The 14,271-nt window shown below is 45.4% G+C and overlaps 1 protein-coding gene across 5 annotated transcripts in view; it reads right to left on the bottom strand.

Moving 5' to 3' along the window:
- ipo13b (importin 13b) overlaps positions 1 to 14,271 on the bottom strand; it is a 180,111-nt gene that overhangs the window by 133,766 nt on the left and 32,074 nt on the right. The gene's annotated exons all lie outside the window — the stretch shown is intronic.

Raw genomic sequence — 14,271 nt, 5'->3', positions numbered from 1 at the left:
AATGTTTCCTCTTGTGGGAGAATCTAGATCTGTTTTAAAAAAATGTAGGGGGTTGCCCATTTAAAACAGATGAGACAATTCTTTTCTTCCAGAGGATTGAGTGTCTTTTGATTTCTGTTCCTGAAAAAGGGTGCAAACAGAGTTATTAAATATTTTTAAAGGCAGAAATAGATAGATTTTTGTTAAGCAAGGAGATGGAAGCTTAGATAACAAGGTGCAGAGCTGGATGAACAGAGCAGGCCAGGAAGCATTAGAGGAGCAGAGCAGGAAAGCTCACATTTCAGATCAGGAACCTTCTTCAGAAATGGGGGAGGGGAAGGGGGCTCTGAAATAAAGAGACGGATGGGGAGGCAGTGATAGAAGGTGGATAGTGGAGCAGATGGGTGGAAAGACGACAGACAGGCCAAGGAGGTGGGGATGAAGCTAGTCAGGGTGAGTACAGGTAGGAAGTAGGGATGGGGGCTGGTCACTGAGGTGGGAGGAGCGGATAAGTGGGAGAGAAGACTACAGGTCAAGGAGGTGAGGACGAGAGGGAGGGCTGGTCATGGGATGAGGTCGGGGGTGGAGATTTGAAGCTAGTAAAGTCCACGTTGAGACCATTGGGTTGTAGGGTTCCAAGGCAAAATATGTGCTGCTGTTCCTCCAGTTTTTGGGTGGCAGCATTGTTACACTGGAGGCGGCCCAGGGTGGACATGTTGTCCAGGGAGTAGGAGGAGGAGTTGAAGTGGTTCGCAACTGCGAGGTGATGTCATTTGTTGCAAACCAAGCATAGGTGCTCCACAAAGTGGTCTCTGAGCCTCCGCTTAGACTCCTGGAACAGTGGACACAATAGACCACATTAACGGATGTGCAGGTGAACACCTGTTTAATGTGGAAGGCTTTCCTGGGGCCTGGGATGGAGGTGACGTGGGGGAGCCAGTGGGAGGTGTAGGGGCAGGTGTAACACCTCCCGCAGTTGCAGGGAAAAAAGGTGCCGGGGCTAGCAGGGAGTGTGGAGCAGACGAGCGAGTAACGGAGACAGCAGTCTTTGATTATGTTGGCTGCTTTCCCAAGGCGGTGAGAAAAGTCTTCAATAATGACTAAGAAAGGAAAGACTTTTGATCATCACCACTTCTCTCAAACATGGTACATCTTTATAATGGCAGACCAATCAAAACATAGTTCTAGAGAAGTAGCAATTTCCACCAATTAAACACTGGGATGGTTGAGGAATTATATTTGGTCCTCTCAAACACTGTTCACTCACTACTGTTTTCATTACCCCTTTCTATAAACACTAGAGTTCAACTTGAAACAATAAATAATGTGACCATCATATTAAAACAGAGCTAAAGCTCCACATCTCTCCATTACAAAGATGCATTCTATTACCAATGTACTTACCACCAGTTTTCACTTCTGCTTCAACTCCTTTTCCACCAAAGTTCTTAATCATACTTGCCTCAAAATCGGTTATTCCAAAGTTCTGCCACCTGGCCTATCTTTCAGTCTTCCAACCTGAGATCATTCTAAATTCTGCAGCCCATCTTTTATAATTTGCACAAATTTTGATTTCCCATCACCCCTACGCTGGCTATGCCATTAAGTACAATTCATTCAATTTAAAATTCTCGACCTAGTGGCTCAAATAGTGATCTGCCTTTCCCTGTGTTTGCAATATTCTCCAGTATTACATCCTTAGAAACATGACACTCTTCTGATCCTAATCTAATACATCTCTCCTCTCTTCACACCAATCTTGAATGCCACAACTTCAGTTGTCCAAAGTACCACACTGTACAATGTCAATGTAAAAGTAATGGTTACTTGGGAAGAGGACTAATTCTGAAACAAGGGAAGTGATATGGAAGTAGTCGTAAGTAAATAGTTGAGGAGACGGGAGTTAGAGCCAATTGTCAGTGCCTTATATCAAATGGCATAAATCAGTGAGACTCTAGATTGGATGTTGGAGTAAAGAGCTGGTAACTCAAAGAAGAGCATGGGAAGCAATGGGCAGTTCATTGAATGGCTCAATGGAAGATCTGAGCAAACATCGGTGATCATCACTAGAACATAGTGGTAATTTAGAAAACTGTACTGAAATTATGTGGTTTATTTATATCATCTTTCATTATTAGGATGGAGCCCAAATTATACTTTCTTTTCCCTGATTAAATTTGCTTTGCGGAATTGTTTTACAAGAGCATAAGAAATGGAAACAGAACTAAGGCATTCATCACCCATTAACCCCATCCTGAGTTAGTCAACATGATCAGGACTGATGTTCTTTTACCATGCATTTGAACATTACACCAATAATTGCACAATTCACTGAAAAGATTCAAAAATCTCAGACTTAACTAGAATCACAGATTAGCAATTGACAGTTTTCAATGATGCAGATTCCAAAAGGTGTTCGGTCCTCATGTGACAACAAACCCCCAACTTGGTCCTAAAGCCCACATTTTGAGACTGTGACTCAAATGTTCTAGACACTGTGGCCAGAGAACATCCTCCCAAGATTGCCATGCTAAGTGTGTGGCATAGATATGTTGCATTCGCCACTATTTTCTTTCCTCCACAACCACCACAAAAAGAGAGTAAATAGCAGTGCATTGCATTGAAGCAGGACATATAATTAACATGTTTGAAATCAGGCTTCCAGAATGCCAGTCTAATTTAAAAATCAACTGATGCTGCACAGGTTTCCTCAGGGGTCAGAGAATGCAGCAGTGGGAGATGCTGGCTCCCTGGGGTGAGCACTCTGTTCGGTCCAGGCACAGCAGGTGCACAATTTCAGAACCTCGAAGAAACATTTAGTCACTCTATATACAATTACCAACACAGAACCAGAACTCCTATCACAAGTTCTTTCTTCTCTCTTGACTGCTGGCTTGTCAATATAAATTACTTGAGGCCATCTCCAAGGTTCACTACTTTAGACCCTGATTACTAGTACTCCCTTGCACGCACTGGCTGATTGCCTTTAGGTTTGGTAAAATTTATATTTACTGGTTTACAGCCTACTAGCCACTTCGCACAAATGTCTTAGTTTATGATATTGAACAGAACCACTACATCCTGCAAATTTGAATTCAATGAAAATCAGAAAATGGACCACTGAAAAAGGTATTGGATTGCCACATGAACCAAATAGGTTCAACTGAACATTTTAAAAAGGAAAGGGAATTGTCTGCATATATTTTAGTACTACACTGTGCAAGTGATTCAAGCTTCTGCACAACTAGGGATGAAGAATAAGTGCAGCCACATCTCAGGATTGAGCTGCAGCAAAATAGAATAAATATGAACAAAGAAAAAGGTTCAGAATTGTGACCTGATGTTGTTTTCATAAGTTTATAATTATCAGTGTCGGAACATAGAATGCAGAAAAGGAAGACGGGCCGGCACGGTGGCTCAGTGGTTAGCACTGCAGCCTCGCAGCGCCAGGGACCCGGGTTCGATTCCAGCCTCGGGCGACTGCCTGTGTGGAGTTTGCACATTCTCCCAGTGTCTGTGTGGGTTTCCTCCGGGTGCTCCGGTTTCCTCCCACAGTCCAAAGATGGGCAGGCTAGGTGGATTGGCCATACTAAATTGCCCGTAGTGTTCAGGGATGTGTGGGTTACAGGGGGATGGGTCTGGGTGGGATGCTTCAAGGGACAGTGTGGACTTGTTGGGCCGAAGGGCCTGTTTCCACACTGTAGGGAATCCAGTCTAATCTAAAGACAGACTCAAAAATGTTATTTGTTCTCAGTCCATCCAAAAAGCAAAAAACAAAAAGAAAAGCAAACTGCTGGGGCTGAGATTTCATGTTCACTAACAGTCTGAGCTGTCCTTTTTGATACCTAGATTGCCAGGGCTGGTTGCAAGGTGACTTTTTCGATCTCAGTGGAAGTATAAGGCTCCTTTGATAGAAGCAGATTGGGAAACAACGAAAATTGAGGAAGCTACAATGAAACATTGCTATAGCTCTTACTTGGACAGCTGTTCAGCAAAAAACGTAGGAGGGACAAGCTTTGGACTCAATTTAATTTTAGTTAAAATAGGCTTTAGACGGCAATTAAAGGGAAGGAAGGCACCATCTAGTTTGGGGACAAGAGAATTCAAAGCTGAGCAAGCAAGTGTGACAAACCAGCATTACAGATGGAGAAGGATAGAGAAAAAAAAATGACTGTTGCAGGAAGTTCATGTTCTTCCAAATGTTCGGATATATTACTAGCAGATCACAGATGATATTGCTCTAGGGAAAATCCATGCAAATGGTTTACTAACCACACCTGCTGACTTATATTGCCAGTTCTCCATCTCTTAGTTTGCTGAAGTTTTTCTGAGTGAAGTTTCTTAGGAACACTGTAGTCTAAATTTTAACCAGAGTCAAGACAGACTTAGACATATTAGGAAGTGGAAATAATGACAAGAGGTTTTATATGGTCAAGCACAGACCAAGGGCACTTATTTCAGTGAAAAAAATAAACAAGAGTGGAAATTGCATGTGTTGATGCTGAAACAGCTTGGATTGTAGACATTTTGGGATGATTCAATGGTCACCACATAACCTACTTATGCTACCACCTCCAACACTACAACAAGAAAACTTGATCCAGCAATCTGGATGCCAAGACTTTATTCTTAATAACATTTAAATTATTCATCTGTTCCCCAAAACTCCACAATGAGAAAAACAGCACTGAACAACTTTGAAACTGGTCACTATTGTACAAACTATCTGAGGAACATTCTCTTGCGCTAAAGAGACATATTATGGATTTATCATGTATATTTTGTTTACAATTTTATGCATTCATATGAGTGCAGTCTGTACAGTTTTAAAACCAAAGTTGTCCGTCATGCAAAATATAACAGCTGTCTTTGAAAATGTTCTTAAAATGTTCCAAAGTCAATAATAAAAGTGTGAAGGAATGCGAGTGGGAAGACTGCGTGCGTGGCTGTGTCACATTAACGGGCTTTGAATCATGCTAGATAACTAATAGGTTAGAACACAATGAAATTTAAACCTTCTGAACAAAATCATTTACTCAACAGCAGAGATAACGCAGCGGATTAGAAGCAGTTTTACAGCAGTATTGAGACAACATCAATTCCCTGCACCTAATAGAAGATTAGCTTGATTATTTGGTTATTCAGCACAAAGTGTCAAATCAACAAAATTTCCCTTACCGAATTAACCATAATTTACTTAATGGAAATGAGTCATATTTATAATTAAATTTAGTCAATATTTGAAGGAAAGTTATGACTAATATTAACAGATTTACTAAAACAGAATTACAAAGCAATAGCTTTAAAAGATGTAATTCACTTTAATGGTCTAAGGTATTTCTGAAAGACTTGCTCATACATTGACTACACAGATCAAAAGGTAAGCAAAACAAAAAAAACTGATCAGAAGTTATTTCAATGCCAATTATATTTCCTACAAATAAATATTGATGGAGCTACCAGATCTATAAAATGCAGAACAAAAGTACTTCTGTCGCTATCCCTGGACCACTTTGGAAGTCTGGCAATCAAATCCTTTATTCTTTGCATCAACAACAATACTCCGTTGTTTAGAGATAGTAAGAACCGATGATGCTGGAATCAGAGATAACACAATGCTGAGCTGGAGGAACACAGCAGGCCAGCCAGCATCACAGCAGTAGGAATGTTAACATTTCGGGTCTTCAGAAAAAGGGTCCCGACACAAAATGTCAACTTTTCTACTCCTCTGATACTGCCAGGCCTGCTGCGTTCTTCCAACTCCACACTGTGTTATCAATGACCCATTATTTCCCCAGGATCCTTTTCAAAGCAGCAGACATTTGATCCAGTTGGATTTCTCTCTCTCCCCCGCTGAGAACCAAACACTAGTTAGAATCAGAGATAATGGGAACTGCAGATGCCGGAGAATCCAAGATAGCAAAGTGTGGAGCTAGATGAACACAGCAGGCCAAGCAGCATCTTAGGAGCACAAAAGCTGACGTTTTGGGCCTGAAACGTCAGCTTTTGTGCTTCTAAGATGCCGCTTAACCTGCTGTGTCCATCCAGCTCCACACTTTGATATCTAGTTGGAATCATATGGCTGCCCATACAAGTCACCCTGGCACAATTCACCATCCTACATGCTAGCTGTGATCCAGGAATCTGCAAACTAAATACTGTCTTTTTGCTTTTTTATTCATCCACAGGACAAGGGCGTTGCTGACCAAGCAACATTTATTGCCCAGAGGGCAGTTAAGAGTCAGCCATATTGCTGTGAGTCCGGAGTCACATGTAGGCCAGGTAAGGTGGCAGTTTCCTTCCCTAAAGGACATTAGTGAACTAGATGGGTTTTCTGATAATTGACAATGGATTCACAGCCATCATTAGACTGTTAATTCCAGATATTTATTGAATTCAAATTCCACTGTCTGCCATGGCAGGATTCAAAACAAGGTCCCCAGAACATTGGAGATAACAAGGTGTGGAGCTGGATGAACACAGCAGGCCAAGCAGCTTCTTAGGAGCTAGAAGCTGCAGGATGCTGCTTGGCCTGCTGTGTTCATCCAACTCCACACCTTGTTATCTCGGATTCTCCAGCATCTGCAGTTCCTATTATCCCCAGAACATTATCTGGGTCTCTGAATTATCAGTCCAGCGAGAATGCCACTAGGCCATTGCTTCCCTCATATACAGTTTCTTAAAGCTCATTACATATTCCTCCACAGAATGTCCAACTGTTTTACAAACTAATTGAGTTTGATCATACCTCAGGCAGTTAACAGATCATCTTTCTTGTAAAACATAAGGCAAACACTCTAATTGCACGTCCAAAACTTCATTGCTATCCAAATGGCAGGTGTTCAACTCTCAGGAAGCAACACCACCAAGGCTGTTTTTCCACTTGGTCTGGAGGTAATAACGTCTGTATGACCAAAGTCAGCTCATGGTCATATGGTTCAAATTCAGAACACTAGAGTGCAAATATAATTCACAATTTATATTTGCTGACTGAGTTTTTTTGACAAAAGCAACCAGGAATGTTGATTTTCTCCCCGCAACTTGGATTTAACCTTCGCTTTTGGGCAGCCACTGTCTGTTACCATGTTCTAACCCAGAAATCAGTCAAGTATAGAATTGTAACCAAATCAGTATTTTTGCATTCATTTACAGAGCACCATATTACAAGAAGGCATCTTCTATCACAACAGCAGTTTGACCCTATGCTTATTGTAGAAACTCAAGTGATTTACCAGTTGATACCAACCACCCGCATACAATATGCTATAAACATAATCTACAGATAATATGCTGACGCCGCCCAACTCTACCTTTCTCCTATTTCTGTGTTGTATTTCCGTGCCTTGATTCCCAAACAAAATATGAAACCCTATCATCATTGGTTCATGCGTTAAATATCCTCAAATATCTTATACTCTCACAACCATGTCCATTTCATGGATGGCCATTATTACAGATATATCACTCTATTAGCAACCATTACCTACTATGTGACTTTGATCTAAGCTCTGCCCATCGGTTCATTTCTATTCCTACTTAAGTCCATACGCTTGAATAGCACAAGGAAACTTTTGAAACTCTAGTCTCAAGGGCTCTTAAATTCTGCCAGTTCATCTCCACAGTCATCAAAAATTCTGCCTCTCGTATCCTGTCCCACTTGCCCAACATCCAATGCTTACTGCCTTAAGTGGCCTTCCAGTCAACTAGCAGCTATAATGTAAACATACCTGACATAAAACCGATTGGAGAGATTGGGAATGTACAGGCTTGGCATTGCATAAATGTATTCTATACTGTTGATCTGTTAGCCATCTAAGAAATGGTACTTTTCAGAATGTTATAGAATTAGTAGGCACAGTACAGGCCACCTAGTAGAAGCTGTTTCTCTTACCTCTCTGGAAAAAAAAATGAACTGTTCAGAGACCAAGCTAAACAAAACAGCACCATTTTCCCTTGTGGTTATTAGGGGCATGTTGCAACGTCTATTATTACAGGCTTCCATGTGGACATTCCATAGGCAATTGGGACACATCTTGAACCTGCTTTTATTAAGATATTCACATGCACATGATTGACAATTTGAGTACCTGACCTTCAGTCACTCACCAGCTGGATATGAAAAAGTGAATGGTACACGTTAAAACAACCAGCCCTTCAAACTAAAATACATTAAATAGGTTAATAAAATGTGAGGCTGGATGAACACAGCAGACCAAGCAGCATCTCAGGAGCTCAAAAGCTGACGTTTCGGGCCTAGACCCTTGATCAGAGAGGGGGATGGGGGGAGGGAACTGGAATAAATAGGGAGAGAGGGGGAGGCGGACCGAAGATGGAGAGTAAAGAAGATAGGTGGAGAGAGTGTAGGTGGGGAGGGAGGGAGGGGATAGGTCAGTCCAGGGAAGACGGACAGGTCAAGGAGGTGGGATGAGGTTAGTAGGTAGCTGGGGTGCGGCTTGGGGTGGGAGGAAGGGATGGGTGAGAGGAAGAACCGGTTAGGGAGGCAGAGACAGGTTGGACTGGTTTTGGGATGCAGTGAGGGGGGGGGGGGGAGAGAGCTGGGCTGGTTGTGTGGTGCAGTAGGGGGAGGGGATGAACTGGGCTGGTTTAGGGATGCAGTAGGGGAAGGGGAGATTTTGAAACTGGTGAAGTCCACATTGATACCATTGGGCTGCAGGGTTCCCAGGCGGAATATGAGTTGCTGTTCCTGCAACCTTCGGGTGGCATCATTGTGGCACTGCAGGAGGCCCATGATGGACATGTCGTCAAGAGAATGGGAGGGGGAGTGGAAATGGTTTGCGACTGGGAGGTGCAGTTGTTTGTTGCGAACTGAGCGGAGGTGTTCTGCAAAGCGGTCCCCAAGCCTCCGCTTGGTTTCCCCAATGTAGAGGAAGCCGCACCGGGTACAGTGGATGCAGTATACCACATTGGCAGATGTGCAGGTGAACCTCTGCTTGATGTGGAATGTCATCTTGGGGCCTGGGATGGGGGTGAGGGAGGAGGTGTGGGGACAAGTGTAGCTTTACTGGACACCAAAAATCGTAAGTACAACAAACTCACTGGCCCCTGCCACCCACAAGAGGATTCCTGCGCCTCCCAAATCCCGACTCTGTCCCTGCCCCTCCCCCACCATGCACCCGCCGCCATTGACCATGAGGACACGGCCGGAGACCCCACCGATGACGTCACATCCGCCTCCGCCGGCCACAGAACTTCCGGAACCGCTGCTGCAGTCACCACCTCCACATCCAGGTACTACAGCCCACACACCACCCTCACCTCAGCTGCTGCCGCCCACCCCGATCCTCCAACCGCCGACGGAACCCCGCCCACGGTCGACGCCGACGGAACCCCGCCCACAGCCGACGGAACCCCGCCCACAGCCGACGACCTCATCGCTCCGCCCACAACCTCCACAGCCTGCAACCCCAGAGGAGACAGCCACACTGAGCCCTGCCGCATCTTCACCATCCCCCCAGACCTCCCACTGACTGAGGACGAACGGTCAGTCCTTAGCAAGGGGCTCACCTTTGTCCCCCTACAACCACACATCAACGAATACCAGTCACGGTCGGACATAGAGCAGTTTTTCCGCCGTCTTCGCCTGCATGCCTACTTCTTCAACCGGGAACCCAACCCTCCTTCCACTGACCCCTTCACCCGCTTCCAACACAAGTCCTCCTCCTGGACACCACCCCCAGGCCTCCTACCCTCCCTCGACCTCTTCATCTCCAACTGCCGTCGAGACATTAACCGCCTCAACCTCTCACCCACTCCAACCTCTCCCCCGCAGAACGGGCAGCCCTCCGCTCCCTCCGCTCCAACCCCAACCTCACCATCAAACCCGCAGACAAGGGTGGCGCAGTGGTAGTATGGCGCACTGACCTCTACATCGCCGAGGCCAGACGCCAACTCTCCGACACCACCTCCTACCGCCTCCTCGATCATGACCCCACACCCGAGCACCAAACCATCATCTCCAACACCATTCACGACCTCATCACCTCAGGGGACCTCCCACCCACAGCCTCCAACCTCATTGTTCCCCAACCCCGCACGGCCCGTTTCTATCTCCTCCCCAAAATCCACAAACCTGCCTGACCTGGTCGACCCATCGTCTCAGCCTGCTCCTGCCCCACCGAACTCATCTCCACCTATCTGGACTCCATTTTCTCCCCTTTGGTCCAGGAACTCCCCACCTACGTCCGTGACACCACCCACGCCCTCCACCTCCTCCAGGACTTCCAATTCCCTGGCCCCCAACACCTCATATTCACCATGGACGTCCAGTCCCTGTACACCTGCATTCCGCATGGAGATGGCCTCAAGGCCCTCCGCTTCTTCCTGTCCTGCAGGCCCGACCAGGCCCCCTCCACCGACACTCTCATCCGCCTAGCTGAACTCGTCCTCACACTCAACAACTTCTCTTTTGACTCCTCCCACTTCCTACAGACTAAGGGGGTGGCCATGGGCACCCGCATGGGCCCCAGCTATGCCTGCCTCTTTGTAGGTTACGTGGAACAGTCCCTCTTCCGCACCTACACAGGCCCCAAACCCCACCTCTTCCTCCGGTACATTGATGACTGTATCGGCGCCGCCTCTTGCTCCCCAGAGGAGCTCGAACAGTTCATCCACTTCACCAACACCTTCCACCCCAACCTTCAGTTCACCTGGGCCATCTCCAGCACATCCCTCACCTTCCTGGACACCTCAGTCTCCATCTCAGGCAACCAGCTTGTAACTGATGTCCATTTCAAGCCCACCGACTCCCACAGCTACCTAGAATACACCTCCTCCCACCCACCCTCCTGCAAAAATTCCATCCCCTATTCCCAATTCCTCCGCCTCCGCCGCATCTGCTCCCACGATAAGACATTCCACTCCCGCACATCCCAGATGTCCAAGTTCTTTAAGGACCGCAACTTTCCCCCCACAGTGATCGAGAACGCCCTTGACCGCGTCTCCCGCATTTCCCGCGACACATCCCTCACACCCCGCCCCCGCCACAACCGCCCCAAGAGGATCCCCCTCGTTCTCACACACCACCCTACCAACCTCCGGATACAACGCATTATCCTCCGACACTTCCGCCATTTACAATCCGACCCCACCACCCAAGACATTTTTCCATCCCCTCCCCTGTCTGCTTTCCGGAGAGACCACTCTCTCCGTGACTCCCTTGTTCGCTCCACACTGCCCTCCAACCCCACCACACCCGGCACCTTCCCCTGCAACCGCAGGAAATGCTACACTTGTCCCCACACCTCCTCCCTCACCCCCATCCCAGGCCCCAAGATGACATTCCACATCAAGCAGAGGTTCACCTGCACATCTGCCAATGTGGTATACTGCATCCACTGTACCCGGTGCGGCTTCCTCTACATTGGGGAAACCAAGCAGAGGCTTGGGGACCGCTTTGCAGAACACCTCCGCTCAGTTCGCAACAAACAACTGCACCTCCCAGTCGCAAACCATTTCCACTCCCCCTCCCATTCTCTTGATGACATGTCCATCATGGGCCTCCTGCACTGCCACAATGATGCCACCCGAAGGTTGCAGGAACAGCAACTCATATTCCGCCTGGGAACCCTGCAGCCATATGGTATCAATGTGGACTTCACCAGTTTCAAAATCTCCCCTTCCCCTACTGCATCCCTAAACCAGCCCAGTTCATCCCCTCCCCCTACTGCACCACACAACCAGCCCAGCTCTTCGCCCCCCCACCCACTGCATCCCAAAACCAGTCCAACCTGTCTCTGCCTCCCTAACCGGTTCTTCCTCTCACCCATCCCTTCCTCCCACCCCAAGCCGCACCCCCAGCTACCTACTAACCTCATCCCACCTCCTTGACCTGTCCGTCTTCCCTGGACTGACCTATCCCCTCCCTACCTCCCCACCTACACTGTCTCCACCTATCTTCTTTACTCTCCATCTTCGGTCCGCCTCCCCCTCTCTCCCTATTTATTCCAGTTCCCTCCCCCCATCCCCCTCTCTGATGAAGGGTCTAGGCCCGAAACGTCAGCTTTTGTGCTCCTGAGATGCTGCTTGGCCTGCTGTGTTCATCCAGCCTCACATTTTATTATCTTGGAATCTCCAGCATCTGCAGTTCCCATTATCTCTCTCCTCTACATTAAATAGGTTATTTGGGTGGAAAGGGCAGCCCTTATCTAGCAAAGGGCAAATCCTAAACAGGAGGCACAAGAATGAATTCAACTCAAAGAACAAAAATAAATTGTTTAATGGAATTTTTCAAATTATGCATTAACAAACCACTATTTCAGTAAGAAACAGGAATATTCAGCAGGGTCATAAGTACACAGAATTCAAGTGGGCTGAGACAGCTAGATGGAGGTGTTCTTTTAAAAACACCATCTGGAAATAACTCAAGTTCACTTGTAGATGCTTGATTTAAGCAAGTAATAATTTCTCAAAGACCACAAAGGTAAGCTAAAGTAACAAAATGAAAGCATTGCAATCTCAAGAATTCACTTAAGACAAAACACTTCAGACATGTCCACAAAATTAAGCCAAAGGCTGCCACACAGAAAAATTCACAAACGCAAAATGCCCAAGGAGTTGCCAATATATTGGCTGCAAATTGTTTCGTAACTACTTGAAAATACCGAGCGATAAAATTAATATTCGAATAAGTGCATTGCTTGTGCTTTTTATTACTATGTAATATCATCTACCTTGCAAGCAGGAAATAGTTCGGGCATAGATGGCCAACAGGAACCACTTGGTGTAACTGCAGTTCACAGCACAGATGCTTACATCAAGTGTCAAAAATGGAGGTAACTGGATTTTACATTATCATGTGCAATTTCTTTCAACAACATATCAGTCCTGTATATTAATGAAGAATACTGTGCAAATCTTCTTGCAAAAAGTTAATTATCTTGTTCAAACTAATTCTACATCTCTTTTCTGCCTTTGATCTGGCACTCAGTTTAACAGATGAGCATAAATTTGTTCCAACTAATTATCTTTGGTTCTGCCACAAACTCACTCAGTCTGAATCATCAACTCTGTCAGTTGCTTATCCCGCTGATTGAGGTGCAATCATACTGTAAGCAGCCTTGGAATTCCATTTGATCTGACCTGCACAACCAATACAAACATACCCCATCACCAAGATCACCTACTTCTATCTCCACACTAATGCTCGACCGATCCGCAGCTTTAGTGTTGTCTGCTGAACTCTCATTCATGTGTTTGCTACCTATAGATTCAAAATCCACCTGGTTAACATGATGTCTTACATGCTTTCTAAATTGGGTTTATCCAAAATTCTCTGCTGTTTGCATCCTAATTTGCACCAAGTTCTAGTCACCAAGCACCCTGCACTCAACAATTTACAACATGTAGTAAAAACTATGGCATAGTGGTAATGCCACTGAACCAGTGATCAGAGCCCCAGGTTTATGCGCTGAGAACATTACCTTAAATCCTACTATTTGAAATTTAAGCTCAATTAATTAAGTTCAGAATATACAACTGGCCATATCAAGCAATCATTAGTACATTTAAAAATTCATCTAGTTCATCCACATAGTTCAAAGGAAGGAAATCTGCCACACTCACTCGGTGTGGCCTTCATGCAATTCTAGACTCGGAGCAGTGGGACTGACTCTTAACTGCCACCAAGATCAGTAGTATTACAAATGGAAAACAACTGCTGACCTGATTGGAGATACCTAAATCATTTAAAAGAGTAGAGGGGAAATCAAAATGACATCTGTCCAACAAACCAGTTTTAAGATCTGGATCGGATCATGAATGTGTATCAAAACAAGCAGAGTTTTATACAGTTGCAAGTTTATGGGGAATGGAATTCTGAAGATCAAACACAAGTTTGATAGAAAAAAAACTTGTCTAGAAGTCATAGAGGCATTTGAATTTGGAATTTCAATAATAAAATTAGCTGAGGCAGGGGGAAGAGTTAGGTGATGGCATGGGGTGAGAATAGATGCTCTTGGCAATGGTACAGCTCTGTGTTTACAAGTTTATCTCCAAGACAAACAGGACACCAAATGTTTATAAATAGTCTGGTTCAGCCTCACAAATGTCGTATGGAAAAGGGATGGTGTCTGTATTTTGGTAACAAATTTTATGGATAATGCTTAAACCTTCGCAATATTTAGTTGGAAGTTATTTCTGCTCATTCGCTACTGGATGGCAGCTAAGCAGTCTAATTATGTGGAAACAGTGGAGCAGATAGAGAAAGTATTGGTAGAGCTACGTATTGTCAGTGCCACTGCTGAAGTGACATTGCTTTTTGGATTACATCAATTA

This window comes from Stegostoma tigrinum, chromosome 8, assembly GCF_030684315.1.
Source record: "Stegostoma tigrinum isolate sSteTig4 chromosome 8, sSteTig4.hap1, whole genome shotgun sequence".
In the NCBI taxonomy this organism is placed as follows: domain Eukaryota; kingdom Metazoa; phylum Chordata; class Chondrichthyes; order Orectolobiformes; family Stegostomatidae; genus Stegostoma; species Stegostoma tigrinum.
The sequence above is the reverse complement of the archived record's forward strand: the minus strand, read 5'-3'. Positions and strand labels throughout refer to the sequence as shown.